Source organism: Cetorhinus maximus, chromosome 18 (genome assembly GCF_964194155.1).
Source record: "Cetorhinus maximus chromosome 18, sCetMax3.hap1.1, whole genome shotgun sequence".
NCBI classification, from domain to species: domain Eukaryota; kingdom Metazoa; phylum Chordata; class Chondrichthyes; order Lamniformes; family Cetorhinidae; genus Cetorhinus; species Cetorhinus maximus.
In genome coordinates this window covers 24118655-24140742 of record NC_135896.1, presented here as the reverse complement: position 1 = coordinate 24140742, position 22088 = coordinate 24118655, and the positions used below count along the sequence as shown (strand labels likewise).

Below are 22088 nucleotides of genomic sequence, written 5' to 3'. Positions count from 1 at the left end.
GACAAAGTAATTGGAGTTTAAGGACCATTGACAATGTCAGAAATACAGAGATAAAAACAAAAAACTACTGCGGATGCTGGAAATCCAAAACAAAAACAGAATTACCTGGAAAAACTCAGCAGGTCTGGCAGCATCGGCGGAGAAGAAAAGAGCTGACGTTTCGGGTCCACACGACCCTTCAACAGAACTGAAGTATAGTTAGAAGAGGGGTGAAATATAAGCTGGTTTAAGGTGGGGGGCGGGGGGAGAGAAGTTGAGGGTGGGGTGGTTGTTGGGACAAGCAAGCAGTGATAGGAGCAGATAATCAAAAGATGTCACAGACAAAAGGATCAAAGAGGTGTTGAAGGTGGTGATATTATCTAAAATATTATCCTCCCTCCCAGAAACATGATAGGGTCCCCCTTGTCCTCACTTATCACCCCACCAGCCTCCGCATTCAAAGGATCATCCTCCACCATTTCCGCCAACTCAGCATCATGCCACCACCAAACACATCTTCCCTTCACCCCCCCTGGCGGCATTCTGTAGGGATCGTTCTCTCCGGGACACCCTGGTCCACTCTTCCATCACCCCCTACTCCTTAACCCCCACCTATGGCACCTCCCCATGCCCACGCAGAAGATCAACACCTGCCCCTTCACTTCCTCTCTCCTCACCGTCCAAAGGCCCAAACACTCCTTTCAAGTGAAGCAGCATTTCACTTGCATTTCCCCTAAGTTAGTCTACTGCATTCGTTGCTCCCAATGCGGTCTCCTCTACATTGGAGAGACCAAACGCAAACTGGGCGACCGCTTTGCAGAACACCTGTGGTCTGTCCGCAAGAAAGACCCAAACCTCCCTGTCGCTTGCCTTTTTAACACTCCACCCTGCTCTCTTGCCCACATGTCTGTCCTTGGCTTGCTGCATTGTTCCAGTGAAGCTCAACGCAAACGGGAGGAACAGCACCTCATCTTCCGACTAGGCACTTTACAGCCTTCCGGGCTGAATATTGAATTCAACAACTTTAGATCTTAAACTCCCCCTCCCCCCATCCCCACCCCGTTTCCTCCCCCGCTCCCTTTTGTTTTTTTTTGTTTTCAATAATTTATATAGATTTTTCTTTTCCCACCTATTTCCATTATTTTTAAATCTACAACTAATACCTTGTCAATCTTTCCACCCCACCCCCACTAGAGCTGTACCTTGACTGTCCTGCCATCCATTCTTAATTAGCACTTTTCTTAGATAATATCACCACCTTCAACACCTCTTTGATCCTTTTGTCTGTGACATCTTTTGATTATCTGCTCCTATCACTGCTTGCTTGTCCCTACAACCACCCCACCCTCAACTTCTCTCCCCCCGCCCCCCACCTTAAACCAGCTTATATTTCACCCCTCTTCTAACTATACTTCAGTTCTGTTGAAGGGTCGTGTGGACCCGAAACGTCAGCTCTTTTCTTCTCCGCCGATGCTGCCAGACCTGCTGAGTTTTTCCAGGTAATTCTGTTTTTGTTTCAGAAATACAGATACTTTTAAGGGTAAACTAGGACAAGCTTCAGAGTGAATTGAGAGCAGGTGATGCTCATTGAAGCCTGTACTTATGCTTTTCCCCATTAAGATAGTTCTTGCTTCCAGACAGGGAAAGGATCCAGAAGGGAAGAGTGGAAACTGAACTATAGTTTAACAACAAAACAGTTGTGATTCACAGAATGTCTTCCGCTGCCTGATTCGGTAAATGGATATCCACCTATTAAACATCCATCACTGCTGGATCAATAAATGCTGACCTGGCCAGCGACAGCCACATCCCATGAATGAGCAATAAAAAAATTTGGGTTGATGAATTGCAAAAATAAAAAGGCCAAGAATACAACATTGGGAGAGACAAAATTGGCTGAAGCAAGATTTTTTTCAATGGCTATTCACACACAAAAAAAAGTACTCTATTGGCTGTTAAGTGTTTTGGGATGTCCTGAGGTCGTGAAAAACTCTCCATAAACTTCCACTCTTTTTGTCCACACACCAAGGACAAATACAATAACGGTCTCAGTGTTGGCCCAGTTGCAATTAGGTAATGCACTTCAAGCCAGGAAGAGCATCTTCTGGTCAGAAGCAAATAACACAGCGAGTGCCTTTACCCCTTGGGCCATCGAGGCAATGTTGTTACTGGCATGTTGAGGATTCATTGAATAAGGAACACAAATCAAATTCTTCAGTTCAATATTTTTACCTTTTATGGGCAGAATAACAGTTTGTTTTTTTTTAAAAAGCAGCTCATTTTCCCATATCTTTTTTGAATCACACACAGCATTGTAAATGGATTGAAACTGCCAGAGAGGCAAACAGTTTAAAATGAACTAGAAGGGTAATCTATTTTAAACAAAAGTCTAAACATGGAAAGACAGTTAACATTTTTACAATGACAAATGACACAGAGTCTATTACTGGATGCTTAAATATGTAATATTTAGGCCTCATTCATTCTTATTGTTGTACAGAGCTTTCAGCTTTAAATAAATGAACCCGAGCCCATTTTCATTAATCCACCCCCACGGAAATGGCGGGGGGGAGGAAATGAAAGAATTTTAACGGTATCGCTTTCGACAAACTTAAATCGATGACGGTGCCCAATAAGGTCGTTCTTGTTCTCCATCACCAGTTACAGAAGCTCAAGGTGTTTTTATACCACAGGGTTATGGGCAACTACAGAGCTCCTTCCCCACCATCAACACTCCATGGTGTAAACTACCACATGTCCTGCTGGCTCCACAACGTCTTATAGTTTAAGATTCAGCCATCAGGACTGGAGCTTTCATTGAAGTATGGGGAAACGAGATGAATCAGAGCGAGCAGGGAACCTGTTTGGATTAGCTGGGCTCCACTTGCAAGAGAACAGTTCACTGGCATGCACTGACAAAGCAAGAATCACAGCATTCATTTATATTAGATGCAAGGCGGGAATTAAAACAAGGCTTCAGTTGGCCAAGAGCCACTGAAAAGTCCACAATAAACATACAGCCTCAGAAACCATTCATTTTTCTGAATCACAATTCCTGTAGTGACGTCAAGGGAGTCCCACACAAGAGACCGAACATAATTGGAATATATCCTCACCAGCGAGCAAAACATCCACAGGCCACAACCAATAAACTCAAAAAAAGGTGCCAACTTATTGCAACACATCACTTCCTTGCAAGACATCCTATTTGCTGCAGCACAGGAGAAAGGCAACACCATCTTGTTCATGGCAGATGCAGAGGATTTGAACATCAGCTATGAATTATTATTGAAATAACAATGCTGCCAATGTTATAGACGGAGTCTATAATCCAATCAGCGGAGTTCCCCCGAGAATGTCACTTTCAAATGGCGCCTCATGATTTAGTGGCACATTAAAATCAACAGTACGAAATATCTAATGCATCGCAACAACAACCTGCATTCATATAGTGCCTTTAAATGTACTGAAAAGTCCAGGGACTTGACAACAGCATTATAAAGTAATAAGTTTGACACCATGGCTCAGAAGGAGATATCAGGGCAGATGAGGAAATGTTTGGTCAAAGAGGTGGGTTTTAAGGAGCATCTTAAAGGAGGAGCAAAAGGTAGAGAGTGTGGTAATTTTGGTTTTATTTAGTGTGTAACATACCTTTAAGAATAATGATCAAGGAGGATCACATGATCTTAGTACCCAATAGGAGAGTAGAACAGGCTACCTCTCCAGTTAGTAGTCAGTAGTGTAGAGATAGGGTTTGAAGTGAAAGCACACGTGTAGTTGCTGCTAAGTACCTTTGTAAATAAACAAAGTTTCCACCTAAGAAGCGTCTGCTGATCAATCTGTAGTACCAACTCGGCCACCACTTACAACAAACTGGCAACAAGGTCCCACAGGATCCAGAATAAGATCCGGCATAGAGATTCAGATTTAGGGAGAGGATTCTGGAGCTTGGCATCCAGCTGACGGTGGAATGATTAAATATTGGGGATGCGCTGGATGTCAGAATTGGAGGTACACATGTCTCAGGAGGGCTGTGGGGTTAGAGGAGATTATAGAGATAGAGAGGGCAAGCTTTGAGGAATTTGAAAACAAGAATGGGGATTTTACAACTGAGGCATTGTGCGATCAGGAACCATTGTAGATTAGTGAGCACAGGGGCGCTGGGCAACGGAGTTATTACAAAAACTTGCATGTGTATAGCATCCTTAATGCAGTAAAATATATATCAAGGCACCTCGCAGGAGCATGATCAAAATTTGAAGCAAAACCACGTTAAATGTTTTTCCTGCATGCGCATAAATCACCTCAAGTGAGCCATGATACCCGGTCTTGTAGCCCAACTGACAGGTAGGTTTGAGTGATAGACAGCTCAGGGATTTAAGATCAGCTGATGCAATTCAGCTACAGCTGCTCAGCACACATTGGTGAGGTTTTCTGATGTGAACACATTCCGTTCAAAATACCACCTTTCTTTTTAAAAACAGACGCAAAGCTGCATAACAAAGTTCAGATTGCAGAAAGCTCAGCTGAGGATTGCCTTTTTCCAACTGGCACAGTACGACCAAGCATAAAAGGTCAAAAATAATGAGATTATTTATTTCCGTGCTTTTTTTTTAAAAGAAGCTTCACCCAACCACGGCTCACTGCAACAATCAAAAGCAGAAGACCTGACGAATTACTTAACCGACGCTAGAAATAAAGTGCATCCAGGGGAAGGCAGGCCATTATCTCACCTGCCATTGTGAAGATTTAAAAATCTATATCCGCAATGCTGCTTCTGCGGAGAAACTACAAGCTACCACAAGACAGTCTCATTCTTCAAACTGAATTCTGCTATCAGCTGCTGAGTAGCTCAGGCTATCTGTGGGGCAACACTGATGTTGATGCATCGACCCAACTCGAACCCTTTAATATTATCATCTATCACAGGAGTGCAATGAGATTTTACAATCTCCCCATTAAAGACAGATCCTTAGGGAAATTGGGATTAAGACAACTTGCAGTGCGCGCACTACACGTTGTACTGGCTATGCATCAAGGCAAAGGACTACAGTGCCATCAAGTCTCATTTTTTCCTTACACATGCAGCAACATAAACCATGTACACTGAAAATTGGGGCGGTTTGCAAACAAATGTTTACTTTATAAACCTCCTGCCTGACACGATTTTTGAGTGGGTTAAGATAAAAACAGGCTGGAGTCTTGTGTCAATAATCATGGCAGGGTTCCATGCCATCTGCCAGCTGAAGTGCCGATTGGTGGCGTGAATGTTTCAACCACTGGTATCAGTGGCCTCTAAAAAGGGGATTGTAGCAGGCCACTCCAAAGCAGCTAGCAAGCATTTAATTTATTTAAGAAGGATCACTTGTGGGCCAGGAGGCACTGAATGCACCTGTTGAAGCCACACAAATCTTCCTGACCTGTTGCTAGGCTGAGAATGGCTCCTGCGATGACCTCCCTCTCCCTTCTTTAACTAATTACTTGCCACTCATTTTCACAAGAGGAGCTGCTAGATTATATGCCTATTCCCCACCCAGCAAACTGCTCATGACCAATTCAGTGCTTACAGCTCGCCAGCTTTATAGAATTGAGGCTCAACTGGTGCTTGTGTGCATGCATGAAGGATGAAGAACAATTTGCAATTGCTTCAGACCTTTAAAAAAGTAAGGCAAGGTGTCTGACAGGAGCATTATTATACAAAATCTGCCACCAGCCACAAAAAAGAGATACTATGACAGAAGGTAGGTTTTAAGGTGCATCTTAAAAGGAGGAGAGGGGTAGAGAGACAGAGGGGTTGAGGGAGGGAGTTCAAGAGTTCAGGGCCTCTCTCTCTGTGTGAGCCCCGCCCCACATTACTTACCTGGAGCCTCGACGGTCCTGGGTCTCCGGTGCCTGTACTTCCAGCTGCAGCACGGCTGCCTCATTGGCACTGCTGAGCAGAAGAGCTACCGGCTTCTGGTTGGCTGACAGCTCTCGCCGGGCGCGACATGCATCCCTGGGGTCTTGATTCCAGGGGAACGCCTGCTGCTGGCCTCGCCACTGCCTGACTGGCATGTGATTCAGCAGAGCCTTCTTGAAAAGAGGCACTGCAGGTCTCTTGCCAGCTCTCCAGCTGGTAGGCAAGACCCCCAACACCACAGCAAGATTCCATTGCTCCAATGTGAAAGACAAGTGCTTTCTTCGCAAAGAATTTCCAGCATTAACAGGGTTAAGATCAATTTTTAAGTCCAATTGCTTTGGCACAGTTCTGCTTATTTATTTTCTGATCTTTTTTTAAAAAGTTTAAAAACATCTTAAAGTTGGAATGTTAGCTATCAGTTTTTCCACTGAGTGCTATACACAACCAAACATGAGGTTTGATTGAGAAAGAAAAAAAATCTGTTGCTATGGTTGCACTAAGTGCCCGGGTCCAGTATACTTTGGACGTCTGCCACTTTCCAAAAATGCCCTCAATTACCCTGGCAGCTTGACAGAGGCCTTGAATGAACAAATGCCTACTGCCGACGAATTCTTTTGGAATGGGTTCATATTTCTTCATTCTCCGAGGGTATAATGTGTCGTCAATGCTTCTTAATCTCTCGAGGGCTTGTTTGTTAAAGAATCACAAAAGTCTATGAGGCAACGTTAGGCTCAGATTTAAAGAGACAGCCCCTCACTAAGATAGGAAGAAAAACAAACTCTCTTTCATGGAGGCAATTGAACCCATGACCCCTTGGTCAGTATAATCCGTATAACATTGGGTCGTGCCTTTAATTACCAAGGAGCCAAGTTTTGGGTTTGTCTCCTACTCTGCTTGTACCACTCTCAAAGCTGTTGATCCTTGCTTGTTTATGGTTTCAGGGAACTGGCAGTCATGCATTACTTTTCTCCAGTGACCCACTCTCCATGGATGAATCTGTGTGCGCTCCACATAGGCTAGCTTACTGTAACATTGCTGCCAAGCCAAGACGCACCTGGTTTTGACACATGACGTTCTCCAGTGGGAAACACTGGATGGTAACTAGCATCTGGAATCTTGCCCAGTTTCTCTTCCCTTTCCTCTCCTGAAGCCATGGACAGTGACATCAATTGCAGTGCTCCTACAGGCGCCCTGGCTGGGAGCAGAAAACCGAGCACCAACTGGGTGTTCAAATCTGGGGCATTCCTGGTAGATCTGGTGAAAATCAAACCAAGTGATGATGCAATTCCCCACCAAGCTCCAAAACAAGCACATTAGTTTTCAAAATTATCACCACATGCCCACAGGCGAACTAAAACTTACTTGCTCCCATCTTAACAAAAGGACCATTTTGTCCCCTCTAATCTCCTACCCAGAGGGCAGAACAGTGCAGGCTCGAGAGATGTCCGCAGTGCACATTGGTCTCAGTTCCAGAATCAATGGGACAGGCTGTTTTGCTTCAAAAAGTTGCATTCATGGTAATTTTGGAGGTGTTTCTTTAACACCTCTCATCTCCCATTTTGCCCAGTATATGGCAAGTTCTATGCAAGTGGTGGAATAAACCTCTGGCTGGGTTTATGCCTGCTGTCCAAAATGGACATCATTCCCTCCCAAAAATTTCAGGAGCAGTTCCTCCCAGCACTTCTTTCTCCATCCTGAACCACAAAGCCATTTTCGACAATAGCAGACAAGGTTCACTTTGAAGAGCCGCGTAACAAATTGCATCTGCCTCGAAGATAATTCAAGTCAGAGGCATCCTCCAGAGCTGCGACTGGGGTTAAACTTAGCATCCAGTTATCAGAGAACAATGCTCCTCCCCATCAAACTGCTCAAAAAGCACACAATTACACTTCATAGCTCAAAATTAGGTGCTGCGCAAGAGTTTATTTTTCCCCAACAAATTATTTGTTCTTGGGATGTGGAAAACAGTTGCAAGGCCACATTTATTGCCCATTCCTAATTGTTCCATGATGATAATCGTAGGCCTTTTCCTTGATGCTTGATGGGCAACGTGTTCCTGCTTCACCCCCCTCCACCCCCAGATGTTGATGACGGACTCAGCAATGGTGGCATCGGGCAAAGGTTATTGGGAGTCAGCTAGACTCTTGCTAGTTTCTCTTGCTCGAGATAGTCACACTTATACGGGTGAATGTTACTTGCTATTTATCAGCCAAAGCCTGGATATCATTTGCTAGCATGAGCTGAAATTGCAAATAGGGCTAAACACTTTGGAATCGTTGGCAAACTGCTCTCGACAATGAAGAGGTGATCACTGATGAAGGGGAAGATGATATTTAGGCCAAGTACGCTGCACTAAAAAACTCCTTCAGTGATGTTGCAGGGCTTTGATCACTGGCCTCCACTGCCCATCTTTTTTTCAGCAAGGTATAACCTTTCGTTCACTTCAGTTTAGATGCGGCTCCTCAATGCCATTCTAGGCCAAATGTTGCCTTGTTGTCAGGGAAAGTTTCATTTCGCTTGTGGCATCCATGTCTAATCAAGAGCATATTGACGACTGGAGCCAAATGGTTCTGGTAGAAACCAAACTGAGCATCAGTGAGTGTGTTACAGTAACTAAGTGTTGCTAGGTGGCACTATTGATAACTCTTGCCAATACTTTATTGGTGTGGCATATGGCTGATGGCAGTTATTGTCTGATTTAGATTTATACGGATTTTTGTAGATAAGACATGCCTGGGCAATCTTCCATGTTACCAGGTGAATGCCAGTGACAAAAGCTATATTGAATCAACTTGACTTGATGGTGCACTAAACTATACTATACAATGGTAATACAGGTACCTCTGACCACAACTGGTCAACAAGGCAAGCATTCACTTGAAGCTGAGCTGTAAATGAAGCACATCTCATCTCTACAGCGACTGAAGACGACTAAAGCCTCACTACAAATTATAGAATAGTAACTGACAGGCCACTGCCGATAGCAGGCCATTAGGCATGCATTCGGAGCTGGAGGACAAGCAACAGGGGAAAAATAATTGGAGTAACCAGCCAACTTGGGATTGGAAAATTCCTATTTCAGATGCACATGCAGGGCATTTTATTCATTAAGATTATTAAATTTTAGGACAATAATTGAAATACACCAAAATAAGTTAATTTATAGAATCAGAAATTTACTTCCAAATTAAGAATGCACCATGGCAACGCCTCAACCAGAGTCAACTTGCCTGATCTGAATTTGAACAAATGCTTGGGGGAATAACTGTTTCCTGGTGCATTCTCCATGGCAGCACATCGACCAGAGTCCACTCGCCAACCAATCTCATGCAGTTTAAATTGTTGTTCCCTTTTGAGATTTGGTATTCTTACAAATTTGTCCTGATGAGTGCAAGACGAAAAGCTTTGACAGCATGTCTCTTTTTTCAGCAACACTCTACCACCAAGCAACTATTACTTCTATAACTAAGAAATAAGTAGAGATGACAAAGGAAGGCTGCTTGACTAGGCAAGATACTTAAAAGGAAGAGGGTATTTGGTATGGCTAGAACCAGGGGAGAATTGATAACAGAAAGCAGCCATTCCAATGTCACTAAGAGAGCAGCAGAGCTGATCAAAATGCATTGCTTAAAATTTGCAGACATCAGCCAGTGAGGATTTTAGTGGATAGGGGCCCTGTCATTTTGAACTTCATCTTATATTTGGGTCACGGACTCAGTTTTATTGGGTGAAATTTTGAGGCAGGTGGGTTCACATTATACATGGATTTGTGTAGTGGAAGGATGGAAAACAGATAAACATCACATGGATATGTGCCTAAAGTGCCATAACCTACAAGGCTACAGGCAAAGAGCTGGAAAGTGGGATTAGGCTGGATAACTTTATTCGGCTAGCACAGACACGATGAACTGAGCATCCTCCTTTGATGCTGTACGTTTCTATGAACACTGTAGCTGCAATCTCTTGCTCCACTTTTGATAAATACTTTAGCAACCAGTTCACCCTCACTCGTGTTGGAACAAGCAAACCTGGAACTCTCCATCAGTATATAAGAGCTGCTGCTCGCTAAAAACGACTTTACATTTTATAAATAATTTTGATATATCACACTTCAAATTAAACTGTCTTCTGTGGATCATAAATGTCACATCTTCATTCACTGGAGCGACGTACTTTAGTGTTTGAAATGCCATGACATTTAACACTTCAAAATAAACACAGCTCCTCTAAAGTGAAACTCAAACGTTAACTGCTCTCTTTCAATCCATGGCTTAAGTTTACACTGCAGTGGACGAGGAGGATAAAACTGTGGAGAACTGATGTCCGCCTATGTCTAGTGAGATCTGGACACTTAAATCATTCATTTGCAGCCATGAACCCACTTTGATACTAACAACAGAATCACCCTGGCACAAATAAGCATCAAAAGTGGACAAAGTGGCAGAGAAGGAAATTAACAATTAGAAATAAATCATGCGCTCAGGGTAGGAGTTGAGTATAACTTGCTCAGCTGTTCAGCAGGAGGTACACCATGCTCCCAATACTGAACATGCAGTACAAGACACTTCCTCATGCAACCTGTCTGAACAGGCAGATGAAGCTTCATTACCTGTGCATATGCACCTATGGTGCAGTTAAGCTACTATACATCGATTTGAACTGTTAATAATGAACAAAGTTCAACAAATTAAAGGAAACCATGTTCCCAACAGCCAAACCAGATTCAGAGGGCAAGCATATAAGCTATCGCCGTCTTCATAATAAGGAATGGCTCCAAAACAAAAAAAGATTTATATTTACAAGGCCATGACAGGATTTTATGTTAGGCAGTCAGGCTCAGTATTTTCTTAAACAGGCTTCATGTCCACTGCAATCTGGAGTGCATAATTTCTGCCCAAAATCTGGTTAACACCACCAGTGCGCAGAGTTCATAACAGAGAACATATATTAGCTACTGAAATATCAACAACAGCAACAACAATTTGCATTTATATAGCACCTTAAACAGTGCCATATCCCAAGGTCTTTCACAGGAGTATCAAACATAATTTGATACCTAGTCACAAAGAGATATTAGGACAGGTGATCAAAAGCTTAGTCATAGGTAAGTTTTATGGACTGCTTACGGGAAGAGACAGTTTTAAATACCATTTTACTCGACACTATCCCACCACAAAAGGCCTCACAAACCTTCACAATGTGACAAAATGGGGCAAAGGAACATGGATTGCCCCAGGACTTCATTCACCTCAGGCCAAGCAAATAAAAACAGCTCTCCTCAAAGAGATAATGCAGTCCACTCATTCCAGTACTTTTTTTTTTAAACCACCTTTCAGCACTGCTCACACATTTATCCCCCAGAATACAGGTTCTGTTTGAAGTGTTGTTCTGAAAGACAACTAAATATATTCCTGTAGCACTGTCACTTTAAACACATATGCTTGTCGGAGCCCAGGAAGGAAGTCACACCCAATTATGCAGTTTAAAGCGGATTGTTGTGTACAACCTGAAGGACGGGGAACGTATAAATATTTCTGCGTGCATCCTAACGTTTCCCTATTGTTCCAACACACTGCTAACAGATCCATCACGAGACCTGCCATGGGTAGTAGTGATAAGATGCAGTTTTCCTTCAAACCACTCACAGGTCCAGCATGTAATTTTATTTTTATTCTCTTTTCAGTCATTATAAATCGCCAATTTTCTTCCCTTCCAAACACACAGGAGTCCTCACTGAAATATAGTTCTGCCAGCTCATGGGTACTTGCCCAAGTGCTTATCATTCATGGTAAAGCTTCAATGGGAAATATAGACACCATTTGATCTTCTGGAGCATCACAGCCCTGACTGATCCAATTCTCAGCCTGTGACCACACACACACACACACACACACACACAATTTCAAAGGGGTCTGCTGAATAAAAGTCAGGAGGCCTGCCAACATGCTGGCTGAAGTCAGGCCAAGTGTCAAACCTGTGGCATTTTTGTTCATTTTTTTTTTTCAAAATATTAATGCAAAGTCACTGCAGCTTCATGATTGCTGGCGCTTTGAAATCCAAGAGCAAACTCAAAAAAAAAACGCAGGTTGTATGGCGTGGCGAGTGGATTTATGTGCACATCTCAAACGGAAAATGAACACAAAGAAGAATACACAACCGATCAAAAATATGACCAAAAGCAAACCAGACAGCCAGTACTACACAGTAGCATCTGTGACATCTCCTGTACAAGTCAGTGGAACAAAAAAAAGAAAGAAAAATTTGACAGTTGCATGTTTGAAAAGGATCACTGGAAGAACTGCGAGAAGCCTGCCCCGCAAGGCCTGTTCTCATCTCTGGAACAGATACAGAGCAATCGCCTTGACAGGCATCACTGCTGTGTTCCCAAGCGTAACCATGGCCTCCATGTGATGCACCATTAAACTCTCCCACACATTCTAACCTTCTCAACTTTTGGCCTCCTAAACTGATCCAACCAAGCTCAAGGCAGACATCAGGAACAGCATCATTTCCAGGTCACTCTTCAGTTTCTTAGTCTAAACAGTGACTCCAGCTGCCTCTCCCCACTTTCATACTCATTTCTCCTCTTCACATTGCTCCTGAACGTTTTCAAGCTGTGCTACTTGTCTTTTGCCTTTCTAAAAGCCTTCTCCAAGACTTTCTACATTGTTCAATGCTTTTTACCTCATTCCAGTTTTTAAAAAGAATCAATTCGCTACGTGTTAAACAGTGACTGCTGCCTTGTACTAGCATTTAAACTTATTTGACCCCTGACCTTTGCCCACTTTTGTCCCATCCCAACCCTCCAATTTAGACCATCCTATCGAAGGGACGTAAGCCTCCTTTGTTTAGCCTTGAACAACTCTAACCTGTCATTTCGCTGTACAAATGCTGGTATATCCACTGTATTTCTTTTTAAGAAGTTCTATTATATCAGATTTCCAACACAGTTTTGGTATCCAAAATGATTTTGTTGATATAAAATGATAGAACAATTGCAATTTTATTCTACTCCAGTGTCTATAGAAGCTGCTCAAAAATGGCATAACTCAAGTGCTCAAGATCCCAGCTCTCTAAGGTTCAAATCGCTGCTGTGCCAAAAATGAGAAAAATTAGAACAGTTGGAAGCATACATCAGGTCAGTTAACATCCGACTAGAGAGCTGTCAGCCCCGCTCTCCTGTGTGGAGAAAGTCAGAACCAGAACTGCACCAGAAACAATAACTTACATTTATAAAGCACCTTTAACATAATAAAACAAAGTATAAAACTGAGCCACATAAGGAGATATGAAGGCAGATGACCAAAAGCTTGGTCAAAGAGTGGATTTTAAGGAGTGTCTTAAAAGGAGGAAAGAGATGTAGAGAGGTGGCGAGGTATAGGGAGTGTATTCCAGAACTTGAAGCTAGGCAACTGAAGGCACAGCCATCAACGGTGAAGCAAAATAAATAAATCGGGAACGCCAATATTAGAGGAGGCTGATATTAGAGGAGTGCAGATATCTCGGAGGATTGTGGAACTGGGGGCAATTACAGGAATAGGGAGGGGCAAGGCCATGGAGAGGTTTCAAAACAAGGATGAGAATTATAAACTCAAGACAGTGCTTGTCCAGGAGCCAATGTAGGCCAGCGAGCACCAGGGTGACAGGCGAAGAATAAAAGGAAAGGGTGTTGAAGGAGACACTCTGGAATAAGTTGAGCATTTCCCTTACCTTGACAACCTCTTCTCTCAAAGAGCCATGATAGACAAGGAGATTCAACACTGATCTGCACCAGTTCAGCTGTCTACAAACTACATCAGTGAGCATTTGATTTGACAACAAAGACCTCCATAAGTCAATAAAAGTCGTCGTGTAGAGCAGCTGTCATTACCATATTCCTGTACTGCAAAGAGACCTGGACTGTGTATCAGCGACAAGAGTGCTGGAGAAATTCCATCAGCAATGCCTCTGCAGCATCCTCCGGATTCAACAGAAGGACCATCGAACTAACACGAGTGCCCTTCCTGAGGCCAGCTCCACGAGCATTCAGACAAAACCCCTGCAAAATCAATTTCGATGGACTGGGCACTGTGTCCAGATGGCCAAAAAGAATCTCCCCCACCAGGTCTTGTTTTCTCAGAAGGCCAGCATTTCAGGGTGAGACAAGGAAAACACTTCAAAGACACTCTGAAGCTCTCCTTGAAGTGTGGCAGCATTGACATTAAATGACTGCGAGAGGCTTGCTACCAATTGTTCAAAATGGCGACTTGTCCTTAAAGAGGCATTACACGGAGACCAAACGCCTTAATGATGAGGCAGAGTGGCAACAGAGAGAGAGAGAGAGAGAGAGAGAGAGAGAGAGAGAGAGAGAGAGAGAGAGAGAGAGAGAGAGAGAGAGAGAGAGAGAGAGAGAGAGAGAGAGAGAGAGAAAGAGAGAGAGTAAAGGAACCAAATCCTGCACTCCAGATCCCACTACCCCGTAGGACATCCTGCCCCCAAGTGCCCAAAGACCTGTGGGTCGAGAATCGGCCTGTTCAGTCAAATGAAAACCCATGGCAGAAACTCACAACCTGAGTAGACGTCATCCTCAAATCGAGGGACAGCCGACAGTGATAGAGGAATGGGACTTGGTGCGAGTAAAGACACGGCCAGCAGAGGTTTGGATTACCTCAAGTCTACGGGAGGGTAGAATGTGGGAGACCAGCCAGGAGTGTATTAGAATAGTCGAGCCTATAGATAACATAGGAATAAATAAGGGTTTCAGCAGCAGGTGAGCGGAGGCAGAGTCAAAGTCAGGCGATGTCACAGAGGTGGCATGAATATGAGGTTGGAAGCTCATATCAGGATCAAATGTGACACCAAGATTGCAAACAGACTAGTTTAGTCTCAGACTGTTGCCAAGGAGAGGAGTCAGTAGCTAGGGAATGGAGTTTGAAGTTTGGCATATTCACCTTCCTTTTGTCTTTTCAGGTGACGATGATACATTTCTAGCATTTTCTATATTTTGAGATGTTCAGGATTTGTACATTATTATTTTCAATTTGTGGTATCTTTTAAAGAATCTGGGCCAAATAGTCTGTCTCTGTTTAACTTAAGAGTGTTTACAGCACAATGTATGTTTTAAAAACAAGCAATGCTTATTCTAATAAAAACGATAGTAATTCTAAAAATATCAAGTAACAGTACTATCTTTTTCTTATCTGAAGAAAGAATTAGTACAAAGACGTCAAACTGCAACCTTGAGATTGACAGAGACAGAGACACAAAAAAAAAAGCAATGATATGGTTGGGAATGAGGCCATTAGCGTGCTGCCAAGCCATGCAGGTCAGTGTGCCAACTTGGTGACAGTCGGGACACATTTATCAAAATCCATCTGGTCCAAATATTGCAATGAAGCTTCAGCGTCTGTTGCCCATATTCTGACTCCCAAGTCCCATTCACCTATCGCCCGTGCTCACTGACCTACATCAGCTCCTGATATGGCAAAACCACCATTTTAAAACGCTCATCTCAGTTTTAATTCCTCCACCATGTCTTCAGCTGCGTAGGCCCTAAACTCTGGAGTTTCCTCCCCAAAACCTTTCAGCCTCTCTCCTCCTTTAAAAACACTCCATAAATCTACCTCTTTGACCAAGTTTTTGGTCATCTGTCCCAATATTTCCTTACATGGTTCTGTGACGTGCCAAATGAGAAGGGTCCTGTGAAGCACCTTTGGAGCTTTAACTATGTTAAAAGGTGCTATATAACTGCATGTTGTTGCTGTTGGGCTTCAGGAGCACAAAACCTGGGGCCCCACACTCCTGATGGCCATCAGTGGTTCTTTCTGTAATGGTCCTGCGCTCAAAAAACCTGCAGAGGCTCATGAAGCAGAGACACACAGGCAAGTTACAGGAGGGCTGTGGAATCATATTTCAGCCATTACAGAGGCTAGTTTTCAATTTCAGATTTATTAATTGTGTTTAAATTCCATCAGCTGCTCATGGTGGGATTTGAACCCACATCCTCAGAGCATTAGCCTGGGCTAACTAGAAATAAAAAACTTTTTATTAAAAAAGCTAAAAGGCTAACTAGATTACTAGTCCAGGTGACATCACCACTTACGCTAACCCCTCTCCATGCAGTGGTCAATCAGACTTATTTGTTATGTATCAAAAGACCAACCATTGTAAAACAAGTGCATTTAATGAAATACATACCACAAGACTGACATGAGGAAAACTGTATACTTTGCAAACAAATTTACCCCAGAAAATGGCAAGGTACATCAGGAGAAAAATGCTCACCTAACCCAACCCCCCAGCAACCCCCCACCCCTCACCATGTCGAAACAGCCGACAGGATCACATACATTGCTGGTTTTACGTCCCTCCCCATTTTACTCTCCATTGAAGTCAACAGAGGAATAGAGAGAGCAGGCTTTAGAAATGACATTCCACCCCATCCTGTGGAATTTCCCACTTGGCAAGCTAGGTAAAAATTACTCTCCCTCAAAAGTTTGATTGAAGCCCTTCGTCTGGGATAAATTAATTACCAATTTGCAACAGTGAAATTCTTTTAAACAGAATCAGCTTTTCCAACTAAACTAGGGAAAACCAACCTTTTTTAAAAAAAATAAAAGGACCGGTCAACCATACTCTCATCTGCTTGCCATTCAGAACAGCGTCCCTCCTTCATGCCACTCGTGCCAGTTTTTCCTTAAGCCCACAAGTGGTACCCTTTGTAGGATAGGTATTGCGCTGGCATATGCGTCAACAAACTGGCCTGAGAACTGAATCTCTCACTGGGGAATAACTGGGTCAAAACACTGAGGCAAAGACAACTGGTGCCGATTTTATTAGCGGAAGCTTTCAGAGGTGGAGACCTAGGAGACAGGAAACACAAACCTCCAACCTCTCGAAATCGGCACAAGAGAAAAGGCTGGCTGGCTTGTCAATGTATCCACTGAGTGCTATATGACTGGCTTCCCATCCTAGCATCCTAGAACGAGGATGGGTTCCCTGATGCTCACGTCGAATGGACAACAACACACAATGGTAACAAAATTTTTTCAAAAGTATGGGGAGAGGAAGCGAAAAGCAATCCTCTGTGAAGACTGGGGTTGGAACTCTGCTATTGCTGCAACAAGGCAGCAGGAATGCCCAGGGTGGTGTAAATATGTGAAATCATTCCAAAGCATTTTATTCCCTGCTTAGTCTGGTTACTCAATTGACAACATCTGACATGCTCAAAATACAGGACAGAATTTGTGAGCATTGAGCTGCTAGAGTATCTAGTGTGGGGGAAAAAAAACCTTCATTTACATCACCTCCTGCCCCCGCCTCCACCGAACACTACTTATTGAAGTGTAGTGGAAACCCAGCAACCTCTCACAAACAGTAAAGAAACAAAATGGCAAGATCTCTTTTAGGTGCTGCTTTAGGGATACATATTGGCCAGGACACCGGGGGAACTCCCATCTGCTCTATTTGAAGATGAGCAGGGGGTCTGTGTTTAACCATCCAAAAAAATTGCAGCACTCCCTCAGTACTGCACAGTTGCGTGCTTGTGTCTTGAACTGGCAGCCCTCCGATGGAGGGGCAAATGTGCTGCTGCTGAGTCAAGGTCAACACTTTGGTCAGAATAGCCAGTACATCAAAACATACTAGTATTCTTTGTGGGGGGGAAAAAAGCAGCAAAAAGGTGACAAATTGTTTTATTTTGTACAACAAACACTTAGCTTTATTCAATGTATGACAGCATTGTATAGAAAACATTTTGCCGAACACCAGCTTGTGAGGCATCTACTCTTCAGCAACCACCATTCAAAAATCACAAATAAATAAACTGTTCAAAAAGTAAACAAATTGGTTGGGCGAACCAAAATAGCCATTTTGCTGAAACTCAACCCTGGGATTAAAGAAAAGCAGCTAAAATACACGTTCACAGTTAACCACTGGGAACTGATGTCATTTTGCATTACAATGGTTCAAAGAGCAATCAGGGCAGTCACGTTAAATGCCTGGAATTATACAGGACTTGTCACAATGCATTTCAATCAGGCCTGCGGGCCTAACCCAAAGTGGAGGAATGAAACTACGTTCCCAGAATTGTTTAGCTTGGAGCTACTGTACTGGCAGGGGCCAGATACATTACAAGGAGACATCTTGATCTAATTACTGCATTTAGAAAGAAGTGAATGAAGCAAGTGCACCTTACCAAACAGGAGGCTACAGGAATGCAGATTCAACATGGAGAAGAACAACGAGGCCTCATGCTCTAATTGCAGGTCCTGTAACTGGGTCAAAATATCTTAGCATGAAGAAAAACCAACCTCTGCGACACAAGGAAAATATCCTTAAAACATCAGATTATCCATTGGGAACAAGATTCCCTCTCATTTTTCTTTGTTGGGCACAGCCTGTTTACTGCACTGCATGGTATAGTCACCCACAGAGTTGCGAGAACACAAGGTTTTCCAAATCATTTAGCGTAAATAGCAGGAAATCCAGAAATAATCCCTGGCAGAACATTCAAAATTCAAAGGGAAAGTGCTTTTTAATCCAAGTGTTTCCCTCCAGGGCATCATTTTCAACGCACCTTGGTTAAAAATAAGTTACTATAATCACAGCCAAGTATTCAGAACCACAAGCGGAATTCATTACTTTGAACATGCTTCACGGAAATCTCCAGGCCCAAAAGAAGCTGAATCAGGCAACCAGGCGTCAAATTTTGTTGGGGAAGGTGGAGGATACACTAACTCCTGCTGCCACTGAACAGGAAAAGGGATTTGGGAAGTCAGCTTCCACTCCGGCTGCTGGTTTCCCCAACTGCTTATGTCACCGCTGTATGCCTTGAAAACTCAGGTCCTGCCCCCTCCTTCCCCATGACCCCTCGCCTCCACCCCACCCCCGGCTCCCTCCCATTTCTCTCCAGCTCCCTTGGCCACCTCGCTCCACGTTCCCTCCCACAGCCCTTTGCCGCTCCCTTCAGTTCTTCTTCCCACTCCACTCCATCCGGTTCTGCTGCCGGGAGGGGGAGGAAGCGAGCTAGCGGAAAAGTACCACGGGGGGGGGGGGGGGGAGTGGAGGGATGAGAAGGGAGCACTAAGGGGCTGCGCGAGTGAAGCGGGTGGGGCAATGAGAGGGAAGTATGGAAGGAGCGTGGGTGGGGGAACGAGCCAGCAGCGAAGGGAGCAGCAAGGGGCAGCGGGTGAAGTTCGAGAGAGGCAGTGAGGGGAAGCAGGGGAGAGGCAGTGAGAGAAAACAGAAGGAAGCGAGGGCAAATAAAGGAGAAGCTACAAAATGGAGGCCTTGGGTCATAGATAGGAGGCGGAAAGTGGCGAGGGGATCCAGTGGAGGAGGAAGGGAGCAAAAACAGCGTTTGGCTTTCTTTCGAAACATTTTAATGCAGGCAGCTGCCTGCATGGGGCTTCACTGTCAGTGACACTGCATCTGCACATGTGCAGGAAGTGCTCTCCCTAGTTTTGTGGCACAACTAAATACAGCTAAAAGATGATTAAGCCCACCCACATAGCAATGGCCACAGGATGTAAAATACAGACTTGATTTTCCAGGTTCAATTGAAAGGCAGAAATATTTAATTCTGCAAAGGAGTATGGGAACATTTGTTGTGTGCAAGTAGACCCTCAGTCGGAGCCATGCTGAGAGTTGCAAGGTTCCCTCTCAGCAATTCCTTGTGACATGGTCTATGCAATATCTTGCCTCCTGGTACTTGTGTAACATTTTCTAAATCCACCACTGCAGCCCTCATTACACAAATCTTCTCTGGAATGCATGGCTCCTCAGTTTTAGTGCCGAGTTCAGACTTATTAGCCCTTAAAAGCTGCATGCAATCTAACCGATGAAAACACCAACCTAAAAGCTTTGTTTTAAATGAGGGAAGAAACACTAAGTACAGAAATCATCTCAAATGGAAACAGGTTTAAAGAGGAGTGACACACAGTGCTTGCAGATTAAAGCCAGTGAATCCAGAACTCTGCCCACAATTCACTTGCCAAGAAGCACATTACCTAGATGAGTATTTCTCTAAAACGCAGATAAAAATCAACAATTGGCAGATCTTGTTCCCAGACATTTTAATCGTTCCTTCAGCTATTCAAAAAATCTTTACTGAGATCCACTTTGTTGGAAAACATCCCCGTGTCTCAGATGAAGCCTGGCAGTAACCAAAGGATGCGGCTATAGAGATACGCGAGCCTGAAATCTTCTGAGGAGCAGCCATCACCGTCAGATTGCCGCTCCACTCAGATTTCTCTCCACCACACCAGAGCTCCACATTTCTGGCTTCTGACCCCGGCTTCTCCAGAAATTTGGAGTGTACGTTCCCTTAAAGAGCTTCATGATAGCGCTGGGAGGTCGGGGAAGACTAGCCACATCCCTTTTTTTTTACAGCACAAGCTGCTGTATTCTTGGAAGTTGGAACATCCCAAAGCTTCTTTGAAAAGCTACAGAGAGAAGGTTAAGTGTGTAAGAGGGTCAGTTGGTGGGTAAGAGGGTAGGACAGGCAAGGGGCTAGGGTGGGCGAGGTATACAACAGAAGATTTATCCCCAGAACTAGGCGCGCCCAGAATCAAGCAGTTCCAGTACAGCTAAAACGCTAGCATCTACTCAACAATGTGGAAAATTGCCCACGTATGTCCTGACTATAAAAAAAAGGACAAATCCAATCCAGCCAATTACTGCCCCATCAGTCTATTCTCGGTCACCAATAAGTGATAGGTCTCATCAATAGTGCAACTGAGAGGAACTCGCTCCACAATAGCCTGCTCACCAACACTTGGTCCAAACATGGACAAAAGAGCTGAATTCCAGAGATGAGGTGAGAACAACTGCCCTCGACATCAAGGTAGCATTTTACCAAGTGTGGCATCAAGTAGCCCTAACAAAATTAAAGTCAATGGGAATCAGGGAGAAAATGCTTCACTGGTTGGAGTCATACCTAGCACAAATGTGGCTGTGGGAGACCAATAATCTCAGGCCAGGTCGTCACTGCTGGAGTTCCTCAGGGTAGTGCCCTAGGCCCAACCATCTTCAGCTGCTTAGCAATGACTTTCCCTCTAACACAAGGTCAGAAGTGGGAATGTTTGCTGATAATTGCAGTGTTCAGTACCATTCACTATTCCTCAGATACTGAAGTAGAACATGCCCACATGCAGTAAGGCCTGGACAACATTCAGTTTCTGGATAATAAGTGCCAAGTAACATTCCTGGCACACAAGTGCCAGGCAATGGTCATCTCCTAGAGAATATAACCATCTCCCCTTGATATTCAGCAGCATCATCATCACAGAATCCCCCAGTAACAATGCCCTCGGGGCTACCATTGACCAGGAACTTAAATGGATCAGCCATATAAATATTGTGGCTACAAGAGCTGGGAATTCTGAGGCAAGTAATTCGCCTCTTGACACCCCAAAGTCTTTCCCCCATCAACAAGGCACAAGTCAGGATTGTGATGGAATACTTCCCATTTGCATGGACGACTGCACCTCCAACTCAAGAAATTCACCATCATTCAAGACACTCCGTTCAGTACCTTAAAAATCAATTCCCCCCACCAACTGCGCAGTGGCAGCAATGCAGCCATCTACAAGATGCACTGCAGCAACTTGCCAAGACTCTTTCTACAGCACCTTCCAAACCCACGACCTCTACCACCTCGAAGGTCAAGGGCGCAGATGAGTGGAACACTACCAGCTGTAAGTTCCCCTCCAAGTTTCTATGTTAAGTCACACACCATCCTGACTTGGAACTATTTCACCACTGGGCCACCAATCTTGTGCTCCCTCCTTAACGGCATTGGGGGCGTACCTTTTTGTATGTCCTGCAGAATTTCAAGAAGGAAGCTCACCACCATCTTCTCAAGGGCAATTATGGGTGGGCAATAAATCCTGGCCTTGCCAGCAATGCTCACATCTCATGAACAAATAAAAAAGAAATCAGATATCAATTTTGCTTGCAATCTTTAGGCAATTTTGATGCTGCTAATATTCAGCCATCAGACTTTTAGGATGGTGCACTTTGAGAAATATTTTCATTCAAGGACTGGACAAGTATAATAGAACAAAACGAAATGTTCTATTTGTGAGAAAGGGAAGTTAATCACATGATCAAGAATTTGTACCTCCTGGAATGGACATGCCCTTTGCAGTTATGTAGTAAAACCATACCATTTATTCAACAAACTAGTTTGATACCACAATGCTCATGCTCCTAGTGGTCAGAATGCTCA

At 43.9% G+C, this 22088-nt stretch overlaps 1 protein-coding gene across 4 annotated transcripts in view; it reads right to left on the bottom strand.

Annotated features, from left to right (window-relative positions):
- The window catches only part of itpk1a (inositol-tetrakisphosphate 1-kinase a), a 208558-nt gene that overhangs the window by 88231 nt on the left and 98239 nt on the right, over window positions 1-22088 (bottom strand). Inside the window, exon 1 of one of the 4 annotated variants that reach the window (XM_078562192.1) lies at window positions 5840-5881. The exons of the other annotated variants lie outside the window; for them this stretch is intronic. The gene's annotated coding sequence lies outside the window, so the exon portion shown is untranslated. Of the gene's footprint in view, window positions 1-5839; window positions 5882-22088 lie in introns of those variants that run through there. 4 annotated transcript variants of the gene reach the window in all.